Raw genomic sequence first — 12,338 nt, forward strand, 5'->3', positions numbered from 1 at the left:
ACTAAGGTGAGCCAGTGGTATATTTCTATTTATTGCAAATGCCTGAGTACCCAGAGAGTTGTGTTTGTGTTGGTGTTAGTATGAAGGGCAGGAAAGACTGTAGCAGCTCAAAGACAAGAATGCACTGCAAAGTTTCATTTGGTTTTACTTTCAGGCTCTCAGGGATTTGCTGGTTGAAGCACACTACCATTGCAGAGGACAATCTGATTTGCTGAGTTTAACGGTAAAAATAAAGCTTTAGGTATACTCCTAGAATAATGATAAACGAACTATCTGCTTAACTCATGTCCAAATCAAATTGCATATAAAATCAACCATTGCAACTTGTTATTGTAATCATTGAAAAATATTTTTCTATATCTTAAGGTCTACAATTCTAAGTCACAACACACACACACATACACACACACACACACACACACACACACACACACACACACACACACACCACAGTTTCTCTTTCTGGGTAAGCTGTTGTAATTTCCACCAACTTTAAAGAGTTGGAAAAATTATTTTTGTTATGATTGTATGAAGGAAGGCCAGATTTTCTTTTAACAAAGTTGGGTTTTGATTTCACCCAAAAAATGAAACCATTTTTTTTTTGTCAACTAATGTACAACTAAGTACAACTAATGTACTATTTAGAGGACTCGAATGTGCACCAAAATTTTAAACTTGTAGGAAAGGAAAGTACAAGAATTAAGAGTATAGATTCTGCAACAAAGTTTTGACATATGTGGCTAAGTTGCATTGAGTTAATAAGTGTTAAGTGAATGGAACACTGTTACGTTCGGGCTAACAATTCAAACTACATTATATTAGGTGGAGAGATGGCTCAGTGGTTAAGAGCCCTGTCTGCTCTTCCAAAGGACCTCGGTTCAATTCCCAGCACCCAGATGGCAGCTTTCAAGTGTCTAATTCCAGTTCCAGTTGACCTGCAATCCTCACACCAATGCATATAAAGTAAAATAAAATATTAAAAAACTACATTATAGGTATATCTTACCACTTTCAATTATTATAATAAATGCAGCAAGAAATATTTTGTATATCTGTCTATAAGCTTCATTAAAATTGTCTTAAAGAGTTTTCTATAAATAAGGTAGAGGTTTTTACCCTTAAACCATTAAGAGATAAAGCCAATTTCTCTCTAAAGAATTTTTTTCCTCTTATCTAAACAGTTTAATCATTCCAAGTCCAGTTCGATTAAAATTGAGTTATGAATTGTGGAAGAGTCTTGGTAGATTTAATGTGAATGTTTTCTGGTGTGAATTGATTTATAAAACTCCTAGGATTTGCTATCAGAGGTAGTCAGAAAATGCTCAGGGCTAGGTTGTCCAAACCACTTTTAATGAATGATGCTTCTCTTGTTCTACTGTGAAGATACTGAGAACACAGAGGATAGTAAAGAAATTCTCATCCCCTTGGCCTTTATACCTCCAGAGAAATAAAATGTAAATTAATGAAAATTTACATAAATTACAAAGTGCTTGCATAAAATGCTGGTTTTTATCAAAGAAATGGAGGTATAAAATTTAAATGCCCAAGTGAAATATATTAAAACAAGCAAAAACTATTGCCTGAGAATGGAAATCTTACCAGGTAAAAGTTATTGCAGTTCACTGGGTTCTCTCTCTATAAATGGATGTAAAGATTATTTTTACAAGGATATAATAAATCACCTGCTTTTTCTCTAATTTTAAAGGTAAAGCATTGAGGCTTCTGCTTCTGTTTTGATAAACCTGAGGACATTCTTTGGTACTTTATGAACTTTACAAAGGGTTATTTGTTCTTTGTAGTTTTGCATATTCCTAGGAGTCTGTCCATTGATCTGATGGTAGATAGGCAATTATCATTCATTTAGGAACATTTGGATTCATTCAGAGGAGTATGTGATCATTCTCTTTCTATAAAATAAATGTTGGCATAAGGACTTTGGCCTTACCCTTGAATCATAAATATATTCCTAGATAATACATGGAATGGAGAATCCAGAGAGACATCAGAAAGCAGTGATTGATACCACAATTTCTCATGCTGGTATTCACTGTCACTATTGTAACATTTACTAGTAGTCATATAGTCTAATGATCTTTTGGTACTCTAAGGCCAAAAACTAGCTAATTAATGTGCAGTCAAGTAGAGGTGGCATATTTAATTGGAGCTTTGAAACCTAGATGGTTTGGGGCTTTGGAAGAGTAAGTAAAAGAGTAAATACTGGCCTGATGATAGGTGGACATGCCGTGGATTGCTTAATAGAGACATCATTGGAGGGGACATAATAATCTAATTTTTCTGAGTATTCATATATTCAATATGGGTGTACATATAAATATTCATTATGGAATGAGATAACTTTAACAAGTCTAGGGTATTATGTATGATCCAGTGTTTGTAAGGCAATAATACATTGACTGGTAATACCAAATTCTCTCTGAAGCTATTAAGGAAGAGATGTCCTAGGCCTGTGTACTTAAGCAGGCATCATGTGTTTAAAAAATTCCTACTTTTGTTCTTTTTTTTTTGAGTTAACCTTCCATGTATACAATACATTATAAAAATATGTCTCATCAACATTTTTACTGGAGAAGTTTCACAGGCAAGATGACTCTCCAAGAGCCATAGAGTATCTATGCCTTCAATGTTATTGGATTATCTCCCAGGTTTAGGTCAGTGAGGAAACACAAGCCTTGGACTGAGGCTAACAAACTTCCAGAGTCTGAGAGACAAAAATTAGTTCATCCAGATACTTGTGCTGTTCTAATACCTTGGGACTGGGGTGATTTACTGTCATGTATTTCATCTAATAAATAAATCTCAATCATCCCCTCACATATTTACAGAAGCAGAGGAAAGACCGGGTTAACCAGTTCTCAATTAGCTTTCAGTGCTTTAATTAGACAATAAATTCCTTCCCCTTTGCTAAGATTTATGGGGTAAAAAATGTAACTTAGAGTCTATTTTTTACCACTAAGTAGGGAGTTACAAACACAATATCTTAGACATGGATAAGAATGGCCTATGAAATGTCGTGGTGATACTGGCACCACAGTTTAAAATGTTCAGCAAGAAAATTTTAAAGCATTTCCTCTAAGAGGATGATTGAGGTGTCTACCTGCGCTGTTTTTAAGGGCTGTGAATGTTCTAGGATGTTATCTATGATATATAAATGTTTTTTTGTAGAAAGAAACACATTTAGTAGTTGACTTGGAATTGCACATCACGGATAGAGAGCCAGTGTCTCTAGCTCTAATTTTATGGTGGATTCTACACTCAAGGCAATGAGTAGTTAAAGGATTGTGGTGCTTTCTACCAATAGGTAGATTAAGTTGCTTAAGGTCCATATGAGTAAATCTTTTCACTCATTAGTTCTTTCATTATCTTTGACACTAATAGAAACTGGTCACCAGTAAGGAAAATATGGAATTTATGAGGCTCAATGTATACCAATGCCAGGAAAGTTGTAAAATAAGAGTGAAAAATATTTGTACAGATTGAAGTCCACTTCTAGAATTTGTCTCCTTCCAGAAACCCACATTAGAGATACAGTTCTAACTAAGATGTTGTCATCAGGTTGACAAAACTCTTAATGGGCATTTTCTGCCATTTGAATTCAATTTCATTCCTTGAATATCTACCTTCAACCTTTTCTAATTGATAGCAGATTCTCTTCCAGTTTTATTTTAGATGTAAATTTTAAGTGGGGATGAATATGGTCAAAGTATATTATGTATTTAAAGGAGAATAGCATTATGAAATGCATCATTTTGTACAATGGAACTATTCTAATAGAAAATTAAAACAGTCCATTTAACCCAGGAATATATTTATCTGGGGACTGTTCGTATACCATTTCGTTGTTTTTGTTAAAGAGCTAAATCCTAACTTTTAACATAAGCAAATGCTGGGCTGTACATTGCAATATTAGCCCTGGTAAAGGAAGCTTGATTTAGCTTTGTATAAGGTCAGTTATCAAACACATGGCCTATGATCCCTTATCTTACTTCTGCAAAATATTCTTCAGTGTGCTGTCCTAGTAGAGTTAAGTTCAGAATGACTCTGTCCTCTTTGCAATATTGTGATAGTCTCAAAGTAGGTTTTTCCTGCCAACTCTTAAGTGCAACTTTTATTTTTACAGCTGGCTTCACATCAATGAGACCCTATGACTTTCTTTGACATGTGAAATCTGCAGAACTTATGTGGATCACTTGAGGATGAAATTTTTCATTCTTTTCTTCTAGAGATCAACACTGTTCTAAATAATGAAAAATCCATTGGCCTTGATTGTGAAATGTGGATGACAAACAAAAGTATACTAGTAATATAGAGAATATGTGATTTAAATAAAGCGTCAATTATATGTTAAATTGTTGAAGTTTGGGGGTTATGGTATTTCACTCTACATCCCAGCATATCCTAATTCATATATGTCTGTGTGCCTTTAAAATGGAAAAATCTGAGAATAGAGAGTTGAAATAATCTCACTACATGGCCAGAGACTGTTTTAAGTGTGTCATATTTGCTTATTTACCATGCTTATTCAAAGCTGAAAGTTGTTTATAAGAAGCAACCTGTTAAGGAAATAATAATCATGCTACAATCTACAGACCCAGAGGCGCTAAGTGAAGGATGCGCAGATCTCCCTGTGAAGAGAAAATACAATGGGGTTTTCAGGTGGCCTGGGGGCAGGTAGGGATGGGAATAGGATGAATCAGGTGGAAGATAGAGGGGTGGAGGGGTTGAGGGAGAGAATAGGTGGAGAGATGACTGAAATTGGAAGGCATAATGGGGCAGTGGTGTGGAAACCTAGTGCAATGCAAACTCCCTGGAATCTAAGAGGGCGAACCTATTGAGAATTCCTAGTAATGGAAGATATGGAGACTGAAACATCCTTCTTTTGTTGCAGGCAAGGGCTTTTAGTAATTGGACTGTAACTCCAAACTAGCCACAAAACCTTTGACCTCCAATCTGTCTTGCTTGCAGGATGTGTTGGGGTAATGGTGGCCCAGAACTAGTGGGAGTTGCCAAACAATCTCTGAGCTATTTTGAGCCCTATTCCTCAAAGGTAAGCCCATGCTCAACACTGTTGGATGACCAGGAAGCAGAGGCTGCATAACCCAGAGACATAGGATAGAACCAAACATGACTGGACAAAATAAATAATAAATAAATAAATAAAAAATAAAAAAATGTTAATGACTAATGATGCTCTGCTTTCTATACTCATATCCCAGTGAAAAGAGATCCAGGTCTCTATGGGATCCTCCTCTTGGAGCTTGGGGAATTCCAAAGAAGAGGAGAGATAAGGAATTGTGAGAGCCAGAGGTGTTGATAACAGCAGGAAAGTATGGTCCACAGACTCAACCAAGCTGGGCTCATGGGGGCTCAAATATAGTAAATCATCAGCCATGGACCCTGAGTGGAGCTAAGCTAGGTCCTCTGTATATATGTCATGGTTAGCTTTGTGTTTGGGGGAAATTTTTGACAGCGGGAGTGGGGGTATCTCTGATTTTTTTTTACCTGTTCTTGGGACCCTTTTCCTACTATTGCGTTACTTTGTCCAGCCTTGGTGTGTTTTTTTCTGCATGGTTTTATTGTATCTTGTGCCATATTTTTTTGATATCCCTGGGACACCTCCTCTTTTCTTGAGGGAGGGGGTGTGTCTGGGGGAGAGAGTGAGTATGGGGAAACTGGAAGGAGTTAAGAGAGGGAGGTGAAGAAGCTGAATGGATAGATGGTATAAAAGAAAAATAAATTGAAAAACTACTATTAAAAAAATAAATAAGCAACCAAGGTGACATTGCTTTATAGGAAGAACTACTTGAGACACTTGGTAAAAAAGCAAGAATAGTTATAGATAGAACTTGGTATACAAATTGATGACACTGAGGGAATAAAAAAAGCAGTTGATGGTCTTCGGTAAATAAGAAGAATAAACAGTTTGGCATTTTAAAGTTATATCCCAGAGAAATCCTATTGTATGTTGAGTATATTAAGATCCAAGCAAATTAATTCACAAAGTGTCCCATGTTTGTGTCAAGTGATGCCATGATGATGAAAATAGCTTTGAGGCAGGTAAGTGGTTGTGAAAATAACTGGTGGCAGCTGGTGAGCAACTGGCTTGAAATAGCAAGCTCTCCCATCACTGTAGTTCTCACAAAATACTTCACAGGGCTGAGAATTTTGAAAATATTATAAATCTTCTATCATACAGAAAAGAGTAATATCATTAATGAATAAGAAAGACTTCTTAGTTTTTATTAGTCTATGAGACGTGGATATACTTGCACTTGATGCCCTTTAGTTATATATGGTCATGCAATGAGATCAATTGATTGCCTGTCATCTCACTGCTGAATACACCCAACAAATACATTGATTTTTAGCTATTATCGTCTCGATTATTGCTGGTGCAACCATTGTATGGGTTGTTTTTTGTTTTCATGTCTAATTTGATGAGGCTTTCAAAGTCTGAGTGTGCTTAAGAGGTATAACCTAGGAAATGTATGAAGACCAAATGTCTCTCAACATTTTGTGTTTTAGTGAGAGAAGAAATGTAAAATGTTCTTTTCCCCTTAATGCTCTGTTAGATCCACTGTAATGTTTCTCATTTTACTTTTGTAAGTCCACTTATATGCTCCTTCAGTGTTTCTTATGTTTTAGTTTGCATTCTGTTGCTATGATAAAACCTTTACTGAAAGCAATTTTGAGCAAGTGCATTTTATTTTATGGTTTATGGTCCATCAATGACAGAATCTAATGTAGGAGCTCAAAGCAGGAAACTGGAGGCAGGATCTGAAGCAAAGACCATAAGTTAGCACCATTTACTTCCCATAGCTTGCTGATTTGCCTTCTTTTGTACAAACTTTTATACCACCTCCCCAGGAGTGACATCACCACAGAGGCCTTAGTTCTCCATCATCATTACAAAAGAAAAGACACACGCACAAATCTGGTGGACGCAATAGCTTTAATTGAGGTTTCCTCTTTCCAGGTTACTGAAGTTTGCTTCAAATTGACAATAACTAATCAGTACATCTGATTTCTCTTCTCAGTAAGACAAAAGCCCCTCCCCTTTCCTTTGACTTATTTTTACTCTACCTATTGTAGTAATCAAAATAAATCAAGTCTGCCCAATTGTCTGGAGCATCTTGCTTTATTGCTTTTGAAAGAAATTGTTTTGCTTTGCTTTTATTCTTTCAAAAACATACAAGTTAAGGGAACAGAGAGAAGATTGAGCACATAAGTTGCTTGCCTTAAAGCTTAACAATATGTTAGGTTAGATTCCTAGGTGGAAGGAGATAACTCAATACCACAAGCTGATCCCTCACCTCCAAACATGCTCTATGGTATGTACCATCCATTCCCCAGAAATGAATGAATGAATGAATAAATGAATTAACAAATGAATGGATGGATGAACAAATAAATGCAATAAAAACTACAAATAATCTTTTCAAATATTTTTATATATCCAAAATAATGTTGACCTCCACCTCTACCTAATATTATATCAGATGGAATTAGAATTCTGGTAGAGAATATAGGTATTATTCTACATAAGATTTAATACTAAAGAGGCAGGTTTGTTCATTATACATTTTTATTTAATATTCAATAACATGTAAAATATTAATAAATTTTTTAAAAAAATTCAGTTATGAGAAAGACATATTCTCTGTTATCAGTCTCACACTTAATATATAGACACAGAGAAACCTTAAAATATCATATGCTTAAGTGTAGATAGTTATGAGCTTTAATATATATGAGAATATATGTTTATGAAAATAAGGGGCAAATGACATTGCATTATGTTTCTATACTATTGTATTACACATTATACACATTATAGTCTATTACAAGTTTGTGCTTTATGTGGTTAATGTATGTTATTTCTTTAACTATTGAGTCATAACTATCACTTATTTAAAGATAAGTTCATTATATTTTAACTAAATAAATCATTTTAGTAGAACAGTGTGGTAGAAAGATACATTTTGAAGTGGATAATTGTGGCACTATTTATAGAGTCAAACTATACTCATAATATAAATCACTATTGACTCTCCATAATGTGAATGATTTTATATTTAAGAATTACTAAGTACTCATCAAAATTAGAGTATTTATGTTTTCTACCAAAAATGAGATTCAGAGTTTTGTCAAGAGCTAGTTTCAGTGCTGAGATTCTGTATTAGGAAGGTATGACTAATGAGCCTTATTTTTTCTAGTCCATGAGAATGGTCATATTACAAACCACATAACTAATCAAAATGACCATGTCTATAAAAACAGCCAGATTATCTGCTATTTTCTTTTAAAATTGGTGAAAGAAACCTTTCACTTCTCTATTATTACCTGACCTGTGATTTATGGTCTGAATATGTAAGAATATTTTTGGCTATGTGGAGTATCACATTTTATAGACCTCTTCAAGGATGTTTGGCTTTAAGTGATTTCAAATACATTAAGTTCATCAATGATGTTGAACTAGGCTCAAGGGGATACAGTTTGAACAATATGTGATGCAGAAATAGAAGTATTTTAACTAGGTGTCACTATCCTATAGCAATTAGCATGGAACAAATGATGTGTGTAACATATTGATTTTGTATAGAGCTCCCTACATAACAGTACACTACAGTGGAAAACAGACAGTATTCAACTTCATTTTCATCATTTCTTCTTTATTTCATTTCTCTCGAGAAAAGAGTATTGTGGTAAAAGGATTATGTCATGTCAAAACAATGTTTTCATCATTTCTCCTTGATTTCATATCTCTAGAGAAAAGAAATATTTTGGTACAACTATTATGTTATATACATTTAGTAATAATAATTTTCTTATTAAGCATAAAGGGTGTATGCTATAAAATCTTCCTTAAACATGGTTAAATATTTTAGGGCATATATAGTGCCTAATCTTACTAATTCTGTGTTTTCTATTTTTGACAATCAGTATGCAGATTTTTATTGTTGTTGTTTATTTGTTAGTTTCTAGTACTAAGGATAAACCACAAGGTCTCTTTATATATATATATGGACGGTAAATTTTCTACCACTTAGCCACACCCACAAATCTATGTAACTAACATTTAAGTTAGAGTTTAACTGCATCAAAATTTTAAAATAATTTAATAATATTAAGAAATACCGTGGGAATTTCAGTTCTTTGTAAAGTAACCATAGAAACAGCATTCTCTTTTGGGATGGTTATGTTTAAGGTTATACTTCTAGATTTAGTCAGTCAGCTGTTAGTACCATATATAATGTAGCAATGAAATCAAGGTGTTCCCTGAAGGTGCTAAAGCAGTAATATGTGTACAGAGTAATGTATATATTTAGGTTATCATTTCCTTTGACTGAATTTTTCATTTTACCTCATGAAATGTACTCTAATAACTTTTCACATTTAAGATAAAATTGTCAGCACTTGAGAAGTATGAAGAAGAAATTCTATTGTTTATCTGTGATCGGATGAATTAGTCCTGCTGAGGGTCATATCTGGGGGCTAAATAGGTTAAGGTTCATCTGCATTTTTCATTCTCTGACTACATAATGACCTATTCAAGACATCATGTATATATTATTTACTGTCATCAGAGGTTGTAAAACATATCTGTGTCAGTGCCATTTGTTAATTGCATCATTTAACCCAAGTTTAACATTCGAACATCCAATCAAATGATGGGGATGATTAAATAAATTCATTGAGACAGCAAGGACTTACATGTTCCTGGACCAACATACCTCATTAATAAACGTTCCTCCTTCATAGCCCATGGATTATATGGTGGGAATGTGAAGACCAGAAACAAAAGTCACTCTGAAGAGCACTTTTCAGTCATGCTAGAGAATGTGTTAATATTCTATAGCTGCAGAGGATTTGTTTTAGAATCTATTAATACAGATTTGTGTTAAAGGACAAAAGGCAGATTAGGAATGTATCATTAAGCATGAGGAGTCTCCATGCTGCCTTCTTAATGGAAGTAGAACACTTAGGTTATTCCTTACACAGAAGTTTCCTAGCACTCCATTGTCTTTCTCCTAGTGCTTTAGAAAAGTAAGGATTGTTTTCAAATCAAAGAAAATAGAGAATATAGGGTCGTACCTTTTTCTTGTCCTAACCACCCAGGATGTCTTATCTATATGGAAAGTTGAGTTAGGGTGCCATCTAATGTCCTTCCACTTGTTACTAAAGCATCAGACAGTTTTTAGCCTCTAAAGCATAACAAATCTGGCTTCCGTTTTGGAATGAGTTCTATCAAAGGAATCAACACTGAAGAACAGCTACTACTTCTTTGTTTTTCCTTTCCTAAAAGGTGATTTTCACAATACCAGAGCAAGTTTCAATATAGGGGCAGGAAGCGCTAGAGGCAGAGAAATCATACTGTTCTTCTTTGATCTATAAGTGAAGTCATTGCATAGAGCTATGTGCATGCAGTATTGCACGTTGGTGCAGAAATAAGAGAATCTTTCTTGGAAATTGATGAGGAACCACCAGGCTTGTAAGGCTGAACTGGATATTCTTCTCTGACAGGTGGCTTTTTATGAAAGGAAGTAAAAACTTCTCTAGTCCTCTGATCTAAGACAAAGATCAACAGAAATTTAACATGAGAAACTTCACACTCTAACTCCTTTTTCTTTCTTCTCTTTTTCTTGAACTTGCATTAATTTAATTACCCAGTTTATTTTTCTTACCTGACTGCTAGCACCACCCAAAGTTTCAGTTTTATTCCAGCATAGGCGTATGGACACGTGATGACTCAGAGTTTAAGGGAAGTATAAAATAGAACAAAACATTGTATGAAAACACTCAACAAAATAGTTCTGTGTATAATAATTATATAATATTTTAATAAATTGAAAAAATTAGGATTTGAAGCCCCCAAATTTCATGTCTCATATAGAAAGCTTTAAAATTTATGAAACATCGCCCACAAAGTGAAGGGGGAAATCACATGTAATCTGAGATCATCAGATGGATGAACGGGTGCTAGATTTTTTATGTTTCTAGATAATGACCTTAGGAGGAGTGGAACAGTCAACAGTTGACATCTTCATCTTGCATATACTGATGCTTCAGTTAGAATTACTACACTAGATATTAACATGTTATTAGTTTCCTTGCCGGTTTGGTTCCTTTGGATGTGGATATTTTCTTGCATCACCTGCTTTCATACTGCAGATCATTTTAATATCTATGTGGTATCATAGCTAATATAGGAGCATATTAACTAGGGAATGTATCATCGTGTTATTTAACAGCAGCAGCCAGAATGAAATACATGTCTATAAAACAAAATAAATTCTTTTTTTGAAGTCCATTTTTTTCATAATTCATGTCTACAAGATCATTAACATAGTCTAATTTTCACAACTATTTTGAGGATTTCCTGATGGCTTAAGTTCTATCTCTTTTATAAAAAAATTGTCATTCACAAAACATTGTATAAAGATTAAAGTGAAACTGACATCTGAACTGTGTCTTTAACATCAAAGTAAGAGCAAGTCTCATTCCCTTTGTCTGCATCACTAATATGCATGTGCACACCCACACCCACCCACCCACCCACACCCACACACACATATATTAGAGTTGTTGAAGATGACTGCATGATTCTAGTCAATGATGAAAACAGAGATTTTTATGAACAACTATCTTTAAATCCCTACAATAAGCTCTTTCGGGTCTTGGCTCCAAGATGACCTAAAAAAGGAGAAACAACGGCAGTGCTAAAAAGGGCCGCGGCCACGTGCAGCCAATTCGCTGCACCAACTGTGCCCGGTGCATGCCCAAGGACAAGGCCATTAAGAAGTTCGTCATCCGGAACATTGTAGAGGCCGCTGCTGTCAGGGACATCTCCGAAGCCAGCGTCTTTGACGCTTACGTGCTGCCCAAGCTCTACGTCAAGCTGTATTACTGCGTGAGCTGTGCCATTCATAGCAAAAACGGTCAGGAACCGATCCCGTGAGGCACGGAAGGACCGGACACTCCCACCTCGTTTTAGACCCGCTGGTGCTGCACCACGACCTCCACCAAAGCCCATGTAAAGACAGAACAGAAGAAAAAATACTTTGGACAAATAAAATGGGAGTTACACCTAAAAAAAAAATCCCTACAATAAAAGTTTACTTAAAATGTTTCTAAAAATCTACATATTGTCAGAGAAACTCTAAAGTAGACATTTGTAAAAGTAATATTTATTTGCCAGGTGAAATTGTCATCTTGGAGGATTACTACTGAATAAGCTCAGCCTTTGTAATTCTTTCTGAAATTTGGCTGGCTGGTTTAACTCAGCTGTTCTGGCTCAAACTCCTCTCCAAGCTGCCTGA

The 12,338-nt window shown here is 35.0% G+C and overlaps 1 pseudogene across 1 annotated transcript in view; it reads left to right on the plus strand.

The window, feature by feature from the left end:
- LOC311606821 (small ribosomal subunit protein eS26-like) overlaps window positions 1–12,118 on the plus strand; it is a 181,468-nt pseudogene extending 169,350 nt beyond the window's left edge. Inside the window, exon 2 of the transcript in view lies at window positions 11,722–12,118. The product of the transcript in view is annotated as a small ribosomal subunit protein eS26-like (transcript). The remainder of the gene's footprint in view (window positions 1–11,721) is intronic.
- The last annotated feature ends 220 nt before the right edge of the window (window positions 12,119–12,338 follow it).

The sequence above is a fragment of the Acomys minous genome (genome assembly GCF_964271855.1).
Source record: "Acomys minous genome assembly, chromosome: 1".
NCBI lineage: Eukaryota > Metazoa > Chordata > Mammalia > Rodentia > Muridae > Acomys > Acomys minous.